The following is a 13,447-nucleotide window of genomic DNA, read 5'->3' as shown; positions in this document are numbered from 1 at the left end:
GTCTGTTATAGGGTCTGAATCTTAGTCCCCCTGAGACTGCAGATGTATTTTTCCCAGTAGGATAGGAATGGCAGTTATCCCATGAGATGAGGCTTCATCTTTTTGAGTCTTTCATAGCCAGAAGGCTATATTTTTAAATGAAAGGTAAATGGATAAATATTTAAAGCAGACCAACAAGGATTCATTTTGTTGCTTTGAAGGTGATAGCACTGTTTTGCTAAACTAAGAAAGGAGGTCCTGTGAGAGATATCTTGGTGGGGTTTTTTCCCCCATTTTTTTTTCCCTAGGACAAACTTTCTGTCTCTTCATAGTGCAAAGGACAGTGTGTCTTCAGGGCAGGAAGCAGCAAGACAGAAAAAAAACCAACTTGAAACTTGGGAAGTTTCAAGATAAATTTCAAAGTCTTTCGGCACTGGCAAGCCTTGAAGGCAAAAAACCCTAATTTGCTTTTTGTGTATATCCCAGTAGCATATCTGCTTTGGTGTGTTGAATCTTTGTGCTTGCTCATGTATAAAAATTGCTGTTTGATGTGCAGTGCAAAGATAACATAAAATGTATCCTAAAGACCAGATATAAGTTTGCAGCCTGAGGTGCTCTCTGGAGCTGTCATCACTTGTGGGTTGTGGTTGTGATGGGTTGTAATGTTTCACGCTCTTCAGCTTCTGGACAAAGCCACAGCAAAAGGGATTTAGAGAAGCTGACCAGCAGCTGTAGCCTAGGAGACTGCTGGAGAAACAGCCAGGAGGTAATGAGGAATTACCAAGGAAGAGAAAAACGGCACAGAGGAACCAGATTAGAAATGTGGGTTATCACCAACTATCCTGCCTTGCTGTGTCTAAAGCTTGCAGGGACCTGGAGACCAACCAGAGCAAGTCCAAGGCTCTCATGCCAAAGGGAATGTGGAGCAAGTCACAGGTCCCAGGCAGTCAGAGATTGTTGTCATTCCTTCATCAAGGTCACAGCGTCCTCCATGCAGTAGATGAAATTGCTTTATTTCTGTATTCATGGTACCAAACTCGCTTCCTTCAGTGGGGTGGAGAGAGGTAAGACTTGAAACACGATGACATCTGAGGGTGGCTATCTTTGATATGGTCCTGGATAAACAAAAGTAACCCAGCTTTCCTTGAGATGGTATTACCTGTGAGATTTTGGTCACCATCCCCCATTACATACCCACAGTGTGAAGGTCAAAGCACTGCAGAAATGAAATTTTCTTCAGGAGGGCACCCTGTCTGGTCTAACATGCCATGTTCCATGTACCAGATATGTTTTTTACCCCATTCTTCAGGAAGAGAAGTGCTCCTGAATTGGGACAGGTGTGTTGGCAGCAGATTTGTTCACTAAACCGGACTGTGCTGGCAGACACCATGTGGCATTCGGGAAGGAACCAGGGAAGGAGAGGGTTCATTGCTGTCATCATGGGTACATCTCCTCCTTATGCTATGACACACTGGCTGTTTTATTGCAGGGTTTCATTTGTGATTGAGTTATTTTTGGCAATCTTAGAAAATACACCATAGTTTTCTTGTCACCAGATAACATTTGTCTCCTACTCATCTGTGTGTTTTGGCTGTCAGTTTGGGCTGAAATCAGACACTGAGCTGATTATGCACTTGAGCGCAATGGACAATTTGAGTTTAATCTGTATAAAGAGACTACTTACTCTGTAAAAGCACCTCTGTGTGTGTTTGGTATAGATAGGAATGGTGCAAAAAAATTCATATACCAAGATTGTAACCTGGTTCCAAATTAGTATATTCTTCAATGAGAATTACTAAGATGTTGTCTATAAATAACATTGAACATGCATTTTAAAATTTATTTTATTAATTTGGAGGAACTGCCTCACACTTCAAGACTGTCTTGGCAAGCTATTACACCTTCTTTAATTAAAATTTTGTTACCACACTGGCTTCTTGAAGTTTCCAGGAGATATTGGCCCTGTAGCCTGTGAAACTATACTTCCTGAAGTTTTTTTCTGATTAACTCTGCATTTGTGCTGCTTTCTGGGGTTATGTGTGTAACTCCAGGAAAGCATCTCCTGGCGTCACCCAGGAGAATAATGAAGATAACAGAATTACTTCTTTGTACTACTTTTAATGTGGTTCCAATAGAAACCTCCTGAAAGAAATATTAATGGAAGCACAAACATTGCTCCCCTTTGTTGTTTTGGGTCCTGACTCTGTGGAGTGTTTCAAAATTAAGGGAATCACAAGAGCACTTCCAGACTCCACTGAAAAGCTGTACATGAAGTTACATCTCAGCTCTCTGCAAAAATAAATTACTGAGACATAGGGCTGTGAGAATGCTTACAGACAGACATTAGACTGATACCAGAAAGTAAAAAAGGCATAATTTTAAGAAATGTGATTAGAGTCAAGCAGATTCTTTGTGTTATCTTATCTTGAATTGTGTGGACAATATCTCATAAGACAGGAAAGTGTAACTGTAAAACTTTTAGCATGTGCTTGTGTAGGATGACACTTGCCTACTAGTGCAGTTCCTCTAGGTTTTGACCTTGTCATCTATAGGCAACTCTATAACATTGAGCAGGTTGGCCAACATGCTGACTTCTATTTGTCAAACTGTGGGAAGCAGCAGGGCAAGCACCTTAGAGAGCTTTCATAGCTCAGCAGAAGGGTTTAAAATGGTTTGAACACAGACATGGAGAATAAATACAATTGTTTCATTTTAGCAGGAGGCTAGATAGACCCCAGTCACTCATTCTGAATGTAGACAGTTCTGCTGGCTATACATCACTCTTCTGCACTATTCTTCCTTTCTTCCATAATTATGTGCATGGCAGTGGAGATCTTACTCAGTTTAGGTGGTACCTTTAACCAGAAAGGTTTGCATTAAAGTTCATAGCATTACAGAGACACAGTAACACTGAGCATGTACAAAGATGCCTGCCACTTTCTGCCTTTAAATACTTTTCAGGTCCCCTTAGCAACTGGGTTTTGCATGTGCAACAAAGTATTTTTAATGAGGGATAATCATCAGAAATTGATGCCCATGCTGAAGAGTGAACATTCATGCCCTCTTCATGCTGCAGCTGTTATGCAGAGATTTGCTCAAGTTATATAAGTAGATTGAAAGATCCTCTTAGATGTGTCTCTTTAACAAATCCTTGAAGGTGAATGGAAGGATTTACTGAGGAAATAATTTGTTATTTATTTTTTTCTCAGACAGGTTTAGCTTTGAAAACAACCAAAGTTTCAAATCAGTGCTGATATTGACAGAAAACTTCACCCTGTTAGTTTGCATGTTGCGCTGTCCCACAAACCCATGAAATGTTCCCAGATTTTCTTGTTTATTCAATCACTGCATTCTAAATTAAAATAAAACCCTTTCCAGCCAGGAGTAGGTTTTTTTCAGCAGCCAGTGGCTGCATTTTTTCTTAAGTTCTGGTAAAGATCTCCTGCAAGCTGATTTGATCCAGATCTTGATTTAGCCAAAAATATCCACAAACCTCTCATCTTCTTAGCACTTTTCTTTCTTCAGTTAAGGGTATAACATTCTTCCAAGTCTTTAACTGTCAGTTGCCTCCTAGAACAACAATTGCAGATTTTTAAAAAGTAGTTAATGATGACAGGGAATAAAGAGAGGGATGCAATTTCATATTTCCCTGCCAAGGGACAGTGAAGGATCTGAGGTTTTTTACCCCTGACTTTGAAATGGCTTTATAATTATGCCTTCTTAATACAGCATGTTTGAAAGTCTGGTCATCACTGGCTGAGTGGGAGAAGGAGTCTTGTCATTCATGATGGCTGATAACTTGTTTGCCAGATCAAAATTAAGAATAACCTTTCATCACCAGCTGTAGTACAGCCATCATCCTTTTTGCCTTCTCAGTGGGTACCAATAAGATTACAGTCAGTTTGCACACGACAAACCAAAAATAACCCCAACAGTCTGCTAAAATTTAACTCCTCCAAAGGATTACTTCCTAACAAGCTCTGCAGACTAGTGCAGTTTAGTTGATCAATGGGAAATGAATCATATGCTTTCTTTTTTTCAAAGTTTTCCAAAATCTCTATCAGAAAAGTATTGGGTTGTGAACAGGGAATGATGTATGGTGGTGTAATATCCAGCACAGATTGCACGGTAAAGTTTTTGCAGGATTAAAGCCTCAGGTCTTCAAAACCGTCACAGTAAAATTTAGAACTAATTCTTCCTTCTAATAAAAGCTTAGCTAAATCCTGTCTGCTTCCAAGCCTTTTATTGCTTTAGCAGGTTCTATTGTGTACATACCTCTCCCTTGGAAAGCACATGAAACACGTAAGCTAAAAGGCGTCTCAATTTGCCATCTTTATTGCAAGTATTACAATGCAAAGGTTTTCTTTACACTTTTAAGATCTCTCTTTAAATTGCTCTTTAAGGCTTCTCTCATTCACCGGGGATGTGGGAACTCAGAATTAGTGGGTAAAGATTCATCATCTGCCAGGAGATAGACTATGGGGGAAAAGAAAGAAAGAAAAAAAAGAAGACATCAAAGAAAAATAATCAGTAGCTTTGAACATCTGTAGTTCAGTGCATAGTAGCAGTATTTTTGGGGATATCTTTCCCGAAAAGGGAAATTACCAGACGTCTGAAGTGCGTAGGTCATTGAAAGATGCAGCTTTTGACATGAAAGTGTTTGGCTCTGGGCTTTGCTGTCAGACTGTCACCGTTTCTCTGTGCCTACTGCCTTTCATCACAGACCTGATTCTTTGCTTCCTCTCTTGGGCTCATGCTCTGAGCTCTCATCTCTCACTGTTAAAGTCAGTGAGGGTTTTGCCAGTAATTTCTGTAAGCGTAAGATCAAGCTTTTACTTCCCTTTCAGGCTCTTTCTTAAGTTTCCCAAATGTTTCTTTCTAGGCTTCTCTCCCCAAAGCACTGATGTCTTTCAGTCTCTTTGTCTCTTTTTCCTCATTTTTTTCATTTTTTTAAAAATTATTTTTATGGTTTTTATTTATTTATTTATTTTTGGTTTTGTCTAACGAGTAGAAACACTTCAGAGATCAGTGAATAATTTGGTTTGTCAGATTTCTTCAGGCATTTTGGGAAATCCTCTTTAGGATAGGAGTTCATATTTTCCAGCTCTGCTAGAAGTAGGAAATCAACATCTGTAGGATGTTATTTGCCAAAAATTTAATGCAGATATACATGCACATGCTCACTACCATGGACAAACCTGTAAGCAATTGGGTATTCATGTTATAAACAACGAAATCATTTCTGTTTGCCTGCATCATAACACGCAGTTAAAGCTGTTCAATTAAACATTTCTCATTCCAGAATGCTCATATACCAAGCAGATGTATTCTGGAGTGCTACCCACTGGCTTGCTATCTACTGACTAATGGCATAAAACCAGAGAAGAACACTCATGTAACACTGCCTATAAATATAGCAACCAACATGCACTCCCAAGATGTTGTAAGGGCTCCAATGCTAAGTTTCCTTTGAGGTTTTAGCTTAAACCAGAACTAAAGCTGCAGTAAAAGATGTTACAATGATTGAATATACTTTCTAGATTTAACATCTTCACAGCCCTATTTAATTTCCTGTAATATTTTTAGTTAACATAAAAAGATGTTCTCCCTATTCATCAAAAGATATTTTAATACTGATGGGGGGAAATGAAGCTACTGATGTCAGCTTCCTTTATTTAGTACTTTTTGTTTGACACTCTGTGCTCCCAAATCAGCTCTTCTGGCAACCAGAGAGAGGAGCTGGGTCAGTGAAAGAGCAGAAAGTCTAGGAAGGTGGAGGGAAGAGACAGATGTGTATTTCATCTGCTGGATATGCTGGAGTTACAGCCCCTTCTGCACCTCTCTGCTGGAGAGGTCAGGCTCCTGACTGTGAAGATGGGGTCTTCTGTTCCACTGGAAAAGGACCAACAGCTTTGGTCACATGCAGCAATACAAAGTTGGATGTGTTTTTCAGATCATGTCAGAGATCACCAACTTCAGCACTGCATTCATCAGAACAGTCACATGGTCACCTCTATGATGAGTCTGAAGCCTTAAAAAAATTTAAATGTTTATCATTAAAACCAAGTGTCTCAGCTGTGATGGGCATGAGGAAGACTGAGACTGTAATAATTTTCTGCTACAGCAAAATTCCCAGATAAGCCTAAGAAACTGGTAGAGCTTTATGTTACAGGCAAAAGAAAAAAAAAAAAAAATCCTGTCCTAAGCCAGTACTCCAAGGCAGAGTGATGTGATGATCTATCCCTTCCTCATGCCTAAGGTGGTGCTTGGCTTAACTCAGACTTTGGAAGGAAGAAACACAAAGTGTGTCATCCTGATCTTCAAGGACTTTCTGGATTTTATTATACTTCTGTTGAATCACAGAATGTTAGGGATTGGAAGGAAAGCACCTCTGGAGTCTAATCCCCAGCTGGGGTTAAAGCTGTCATTATTTTCTTTAAATTGTGACCCTTGTGTGTGTGCTGCATTTTAGAAAGAAACAAACAAAAAACCCAAACCAAACCCAAAAAAAAAAAAACCAAACAAAAACAAAAACCCCAAAACAACTATGTGATATGTTTCAGTGGGATGTGGAAACGCCTGAGCTAGCTTTAACCAGGCTGTGTTGATAATGGAAGCAGATTAACTGTGACAGCACAAGACTTTGTACTGTCAGGTAATTCATTGCTCTAATTAATTGGTTCTCAGGATGGAAAAAAAAAAACATTCTACTTCAGTTACATTCACCTTAATAACCTAGGTAGCTTTATTAATGCTAACATTTTTGTACTAGAACATCCTACTATTAAGTTAGAGGTGCTAAAACCTAGCAGTAATAGCATGGCTTGCTATTTGACTGCATCTGGATCTCCAGCTTAAGGTGAGTTTGTAAGGCTGTGCACAAGAAACTTGTCCTCAGGAACCACAGATAACGATTTGGTATTTTTACTCACCTGGATTGAAATCCCATTGCAGAACAACCTACCTAGAGTAATTTCCATAGAAATTTGTGGTGTGTAGTGGAAACTGAGAAACAGATTCATGGGCCTCCCTACTGACCCAACATTTTCTATTTCTAAGGTGCCATGATCCAGCCTAAAGGTCTGAGGGCAGGGTAAAATTAAGATGGTTAAAAGACCAGACTTGAGCTGGGACCGTGTGCAAGAAAGACTTGGACCTGTTGGAGCGGGTCCAGAGGAGGGCCCCAAAAATTATCAGAGGGCTGGAAATACCTCTCCTCTGAAGACAGGCTGACAGCCTGCAGAAGAGAAGACTCTTGGGAGACCTTATTGCGGCCTTCCAGAACTTATAGGGGGCTCAGAAGAAACACATGAAGGGACTTTTTAGTAGAGCCTTGTCGTTGTAGGAAAAGGGGTGATGGTTTTAAAGAGAGTAGATTCACTCAAGATATAAGGAAGAAAAATTTTGTAAGGATGGGGAAACAATGGAACAGGTTGCCCAGAGGGGTTCCTGGAAATATTCAAAGTCAGGTTGGACAGGGCTCTGAATAACCTGATCTAGTTGAAGATGCTCACTGCAGGGGAGCTGGATTTCTTTTACCCTTTTACCCTTACAACCCAAACCATTCTATGGTTCTGTCAGTATCATTCTATGAATCTGACTTAGGATGTCCAGGTTGATATTTCAAGTTTTCTCAGGTGCCACTTGGCACCAAGGAATGAGAAACACTCCTAAAGACTTCAGTGATGTTTTTTCTCTGGTTGAAATATCCCTGAGAGCAGTAGTACTACCCTGGAGACACAGCAGAGAAACAGTTAACTCAGGATAATTTTGTCATACCCTTTCATTTAATGCAGGTTCTCCTGCATGCCTGTAGCTGGAGTGCCATCAGCTGAAATCATACATCTTTCCTGTTCACTGAGGTGTTACCTGTCCTGTCTTACATTACTCAGGTGGTCATCATTTCATTCCCTTAGGCAGGAAACTTCTGCATCAACTTGGTTTGTCCTCACAGCAGAATCTGTGAGGCACTGCAGTCCTTCAAACTGCATGTAGGATTTGAGAGATTACCTCCATTTAGTGTCCTTATGAAGCAAACTAACTGGTGTGTGGCCTGGAGGAGACCAGAAAGCATCTTAGAGTGGATTAATGGGAGAGGAGGGCCTGAGTGGGCATACGTGGTGGGTTGACCTTGATGGGATGCCAGTTGCCCTCCAAGCTGTTCTATCACTCCCCTCCTTGCGGACAAAGGAGAGAAAATAAAAGGAAAGGCACGTGGGTCCAGGTAAGGACAGGGAGATCACTCATCAGTTACTGTCATGACCAAAACAGACCTGACTTGGGGAAATTAGTTTAATTTATTTTCAATCAAATCAGAGTAGGGTAATGAGAACAAAAACCAAATCTTAAAACACCTTACCCCCACCTCTCCTTTCTTCACTCAACTTCACTCCCAGTTTCTTTACCTCCTCCCCCTGAGTGATGCAGGGAGATGCCAAATGGGGTCTGTGGTCAGTTCATCACACAATGTTCCTGCTACACTTTGATCCCCATCATTTTTTGCTCTGCTCCAGCATGAGGTCCCTCCAATGGGATAAAATTCTCCATGAACATTTCCCAACATGAGTCCTTTCCATAGGATGATTCCTTTCCATAGGATACAGATCTCCAGAGCCTTCTTCACTGTGGTTCTCTTTCATGGTGTTCAGTTCGTCAGGAACAGACTTACTCCATCGTGGGTCTCAAGTACTTCCAGCAAAGCTGCTCCAGAGTGAGATCCTCTCCATGGGGTAACAGCCTCCTTTTGGGCACCTGTACCTTCTCTGGTGTGGGGTCCTTCACAGAAAGGTGGGTGTCTTCTCCACCATTAGCCTCCATTGGCTGCAGGATGACAACGTCTCACCATAGTTTTCCCCACAATCTGCAGGGGAATCTTGGCTCTGGCACCTGGAACACCTCCCACTCCTTCATTGATCTTCCTGCCTGCCAAGCTCAAGCTTTCACTCACATTTTCTCACTCCTCTCTTCTGGCTGCTGTTGCTCAGCAGTTTTTTCCCCTTCTTAAAGATGTTACCCCAGAGGTGCTTCTACCATCACCATCATGCCTTGTCCAGCAGTGTGTTTGTCTTGGAGCTGACTGGCATTGGCTCTGTTGGACATGGAAGAAGCTTCTAGTGGCTTCTCTCACCCCCCACTACCAAAACTTGCACACAAACACAGCACAGCAGGCATAAGAATACACACCATGCTCCTGCATGTTGACTCCAAAGAGCCAGTAAGGTCTAAGAACTGGTCACTCCCAAAAAATATTTAGCCTCCATACTTGTGAAGTACAAAGTGGTCTGGGTTTTATATGCACAGATCCTAAAAAATATATCTATGGATAATTGTTCCTAGCTGGAAGTGAAGAGGAAAGGAAACTCATGCATGCAAAAGGTTTCTAACTTAATGCAATAATATCTTACCAATCTGGAACATCAGCTGAAGCAATTGTCAGTGTGAGCCCAATCCATCTTGTTTGCTGTGCTGTGAAGGGAAGTGGAGAGGAGCCAATAGCCCCTGAATTCAATCTGTTCTTAGCCGTTGCTTCTGGTTTCAGCTTTTATCATCTATCTCATGAAGTTTGAGTCTGTAGGACATCAGCTGACTGATAGGGATTGCTACTAAATCAGCCTATGAAGTCATGGCTGGTTCTGATGCCTGTGATGTAAATCCTGCTTTTGAGCTGATAATGGAAAGGTTAATGCTTTAATAAAGGGTAAATAGCCAGACATGTGCAATTTACTGCCTGCTCTGTAAACTAGGGAACTAATAAAAGCTGTGCTAGAAATAAAAAAAAAGAACAAAAAAGCCCCAACCAACTTTCAGATGCTAAGAAAAAGATTATATATGACAGTATCCTTCAGCATAAAGAATTTCCACATGTTAAGAAATGACAGAAAAAACTCTTTCCTGTGAGGGTGATGAGACACTGGCACAGGTTGCCCAAGAAATTTGTGTATCCCTTCTCCCTGGAACTGTTCAAAGCTGGGTTGTATGGGGCCTTGAGCTACCTAGTCTTGTGGAAGGTGTCCCTGCCCATGCAGGGGTTTGGAACTAAATGATATTTAAAATCCCTTCCAACCTAAAGCATTCTATGATTTTGTGATTCTTTCTGTCCTGTGAAGGAATTAACACGTGATCCATTCTGGAGGAAGGAGCAAAAGTTCCTTCAAGAGTCTAAAGCATGAAATACTTCTTAGCCTGCCTGCAACTCCAATAATGGTGTGTGCAGAACTTAATTGCATGCTTTCTGTTATGGGCATATTGAATCATTTGTGTTACATAAACAAAACCCATAGCCCCATTACAGCTGTTTAACATACAGGTGGAGTGGGCACCTTGAGATACATCTAATAACCTTACAAGCAAGCTGAGTATAAACATGTGCCTATTTTATAAATGTCATTATGACTGAAATAGTGCTTGTAATTTAATGTGAAGTACTCACCATGAAAATCTTTCAAATTTTGTTCTTGTGTGTAATTAGCTTTATCATCAGATTTACCACAGTACCCTCTGAATTCAAATAACTTGAAAACTAATAGTTTCTAGGTCTCATAATTTTACTGGGTGAGGTGGGATAAGAATACTTGTTTTCTTCAACTTCTCTCTGCTAACATCATCATCATAGGAGATACTAAGCTTTTTTCCTTTAGAAACTATTACTTTAATAACTGTCTTGACTGTGGAAAAATACTGGAATGCATGCATCCTCAAGGGTAAAAGTGGTTGGAGGGAGGTTATTTCTAAGAACATCACATTATTAGTTTTGGCTTCATCTCATGTTATTTCAATATTGAGTTTGGCAAACATTTGAGTGTCAAACATTTCATGTCTGGTGCCACTGGTCAGACAGAGAAAAGACAACTCTTTTTTTTCCTGTTCTTAATTGTGTTTAGACATTTGTGCCCTGGTGCCTAGCAGAAAGTTTTCTTCCCTTTCACTTCTTTTTTATCCTTTCCAACATTGCAAGACAATGTTAGGCTTGATTCATGGCTTGTTATCTGAGGCTGGAAGTGAGATTCATTTGACCTGGTCACCTGGGGCTCTTTTCTCCAGTTGCAGAAGTCGGCACTTCTGAGGTTCATCTCCTCCTAAAGCAGATACCTAAAATAGAGCAGATGAATCATGCTTTTAAGGTTCCCAGTTTTTCCCTTTGCTTTAAAGCAAGCCAGGCATACTGAGATGAAGACATTTGGACTGTCAATGTCTGCAATAAGCTGAGGTGAATCCCAGGCTGCATTTCACAAGCACCTGGCCTAATTTTCATTGAGTCAAAATATAGACAGGAACCTTAACTGGCAAAAGGGTAAGGCTGGGCTCCAAATCTCATTGGAGCAAAGAAAAAACATTCTCATTGATTTAAAGGCACTTTGAATCAGTCCCTCAGAAAAAAAATAAGAAGAATGGGATGTTGGAGGAGTAATCTTGTTCAGCTCAATTTTCTGTTTAAAAAAATGCATATGGTTTTGAGTATAGGCCAGCCTTTTGAGCCTCTGAAGGTAAGCAATGGAAACATCAATGTACAATCAGATGTGAGCACCTTGATCAAGACTACTCAGAAGTCATTGTAACATTGCTGGAACAGTTAAGGCCCATGACCTAAATAATTAATCAGTATTGAGAACACCTTCAAGCCATGCTATATCAAATACAAAGGTACAGGCAGTACTGTAGATAGCCAAGAGTAATACCCATATAGAATCAGAGCACTGAGATACTGGAGAGATCATCTAATTTATTTAGTTTCCCATCATTCCAGTATTCACATCTGGCAGAGGCACTGCAATCTGTGAGCACAGCATCAGCATCGTTGTTTTCTGCTTTAAGCTTCCCAGTTTTGTTCACCTATATGGGGTGAGATTCATCTCCTGATTTAGAAATTCACTTGAGGCATTCAAATATGTGTCTATGTGTGAGTTAAGGATCTGCTATTCCACTAATCTAGTCAGCTCAGTCATTTGAGCTCAGAAGGCAGTTCAGCTCAAGAAATGAGCTTTATTGGGTGGCTGGCTGGTCAGCTTGGTCATGCTATAACTGAAAATGGATTTAACTCTCTGTAGCAGATTCATTTTACCATTGACGTTCCAGCACCTTTCTTCACTGATGACTCAACAGAAGAAAGTGGCAAAACTCAAATCAGGAACAGGAATTCCTGTTCCCATGGATGCTGAATAAGAGTAGGAAAGTTATGCCAAGGCTGTGTCCCACTGTGCCCAAATGTACCCACCGAAACCATCTGCTCCATTTAGAAGAGAACCAAAGATTCATATTCTTTTAGGGTACAAACATTTGAGTCCCAACAGAGCTGCTTAGTACAGACTTAACTACTTTGCTAGATTGTATTCTGAATGCAGAACTTCTCATTACTGCAAATTGACTTTTATTTTTCTAAATGTACTTATGTATGCAGAATTCTGTGCCGTTTCAAATTACTTACTTGACTAAATAGAGCTTTTTCTTCAAAGAAAAACATAAAAATATTCCCTTCTATATTGCCATTTTTTCCCGAAGGTTTGATAGAATTGTCATTGTTTCAAACTGTCAGGTTAAACAGGGATAATGTAATATGAGATATTAATGAGGCAGTAGAGCAAAAGGGCCATCATATATTGTGTTGAGAATCATTGTTGCAGGTGCTGGTGAAACACTTCAGGAATAAAATCAGGCAGGTCTGGAAAAGGCTGATAACCTCCCCCAAAGACTTCAAATTCAGACTTCAAATGAAGTATCACCTGCTTACAGATGATCATTCTGAGTTTTCAATGCTGATTAATTGCTTTTGGTAATGCAAAGCAGCAGAAATGCTTCAAAACAGCATCAAATTTACATAGGTACAAATGCTGTTTAGTTGTGTAAATCAGAGTTCTGGGGATTCAATGACCATTACAGAACTTACACAGAGTTCACCTTCAGGAAGGATGTGATTCATTTACTCTGTGAACACAGTTCATAATTGACTAATGAATGTGAGCTGGAGGTGAAAAAGGAGAAGATGTAACTTAGCTGTACTATATGCTTCTCTGTTCCTGTGTTGGCCTTAGTGGCTGTATTAGCACCTCAGGGCTGCAGCCCACTAGGAGCTGCAAATCCTTCAATGCTCCTTCTTGTGGAGGTGCAGATCCTATAAAATACCCCATGACACAGTCCCTGGAAGCACCTCTGCAGAATCAATGTGCTTGGCATGCTCTCATTAATTCAAAGATGAGACACTGAAAACTATTGTTAAAGGGGTTTGCCTGTGAGCAACTGATTCATTTCCCCTCACATTTCTATCTAGACCATGTATCTTGTCTGCCATTTTAGGCTTGAAATCTGCTTTCTCTCCCTCTTCTTTCTTCCTATAAATTGTTAAAAAAAATCTTCCCAATGTTCACATAGATCTACCAGAGAAAAGAAGCACCCTCAAATGTATCTTGAAATGCAGGTATTAAAATGCAGCTGAGTTACAGTCAGTGTTTTCATTTCTGTGAGGAAGGACATGGCA

At 40.4% G+C, this 13,447-nt stretch overlaps 1 protein-coding gene and 1 long non-coding RNA gene across 5 annotated transcripts in view; one reads left to right on the top strand and one right to left on the bottom strand.

The window, feature by feature from the left end:
* Positions 1–13,447, top strand: part of KCNQ3 (potassium voltage-gated channel subfamily Q member 3) — a 198,410-nt gene that overhangs the window by 138,471 nt on the left and 46,492 nt on the right. The gene's annotated exons all lie outside the window — the stretch shown is intronic.
* LOC139793554 (uncharacterized) lies at positions 1,808–9,540 on the bottom strand. Its single transcript, XR_011724648.1, has 3 exons — positions 9,384–9,540; positions 3,473–4,455; positions 1,808–2,834 (listed from the first exon to the last, which is right to left on the bottom strand). It is a non-coding gene; the product is annotated as an uncharacterized lncRNA (long non-coding RNA).

Source organism: Heliangelus exortis, chromosome 2 (genome assembly GCF_036169615.1).
Source record: "Heliangelus exortis chromosome 2, bHelExo1.hap1, whole genome shotgun sequence".
In the NCBI taxonomy this organism is placed as follows: Eukaryota; Metazoa; Chordata; class Aves; order Apodiformes; family Trochilidae; genus Heliangelus; species Heliangelus exortis.
The sequence above is the reverse complement of the archived record's forward strand: the minus strand, read 5'-3'. Positions and strand labels throughout refer to the sequence as shown.